We start from the raw sequence: 737 nt of genomic DNA on the forward strand, positions 1-737 counted from the left end.
GCAGGGTTTTCAGGATCATAAGCTTCTTCTTCAGAAGATGCCTCTTGAGTACTGTTGGATGCAGCTTGCATTCCATTCAGACTCTGAGAAATCATATTGACTTGCTGAGTCAATATTTTGTTCTGAGCCAATATGGCATTCAGAGTATCAATTTCAAGAACTCCCTTCTTCTGAGGTGTCCCATTACTCACAGGATTCCTCTCAGAAGTGTACATAAACTGGTTATTAGCAACCATGTCAATGAGTTCTTGAGCTTCTGCAGGTGTTTTCTTTAGGTGAATGGATCCACCTGCAGAAGTATCCAATAACATCTTTGATAGCTCAGATAAACCATCATAGAATATGTCCAGGATGGTCCATTCTAAAAGCATGTCAGAAGGACACTTTTTGGTCAGCTGCTTGTATCTTTCCCAAGCTTCATAGAGGGATTCACCTTCTTTTTGTCTGAAGGTTTGAACATCAGCTCTAAGCTTGCTCAGCTTTTGAGGAGGAAAGAACTTGGCTAAGAAATCCGTGACCAGCTTATCCCAAGAGTTCAGGCTGTCTTTGGGTTGAGAGTCCAACCATATTCTAGCTCTGTCTCTTACAGCAAAAGGGAAAAGCATGAGCCTGTAGACTTCAGGATCTACTCCATTAGTCTTAACAGTATCACAGATCTGCAAGAATTCAGTTAAGAACTGAAAAGGATCTTCAGATGGAAGTCCATGAAACTTGCAGTTCTGCTGCATCAGAGAAAC

The 737-nt window shown here is 41.5% G+C and overlaps 1 non-coding gene across 1 annotated transcript; it reads left to right on the forward strand.

The window, feature by feature from the left end:
• The first annotated feature begins 365 nt into the window (after window positions 1-365).
• LOC148579553 (small nucleolar RNA R71) lies at window positions 366-473 on the forward strand. The gene has a single exon (XR_015896887.1). It is a non-coding gene; the product is annotated as a small nucleolar RNA R71 (small nucleolar RNA).
• The last annotated feature ends 264 nt before the right edge of the window (window positions 474-737 follow it).

This window comes from Arachis ipaensis, chromosome B10, assembly GCF_059453495.1.
Source record: "Arachis ipaensis isolate K30076 ecotype BB chromosome B10, ASM5945349v1, whole genome shotgun sequence".
In the NCBI taxonomy this organism is placed as follows: domain Eukaryota; kingdom Viridiplantae; phylum Streptophyta; class Magnoliopsida; order Fabales; family Fabaceae; genus Arachis; species Arachis ipaensis.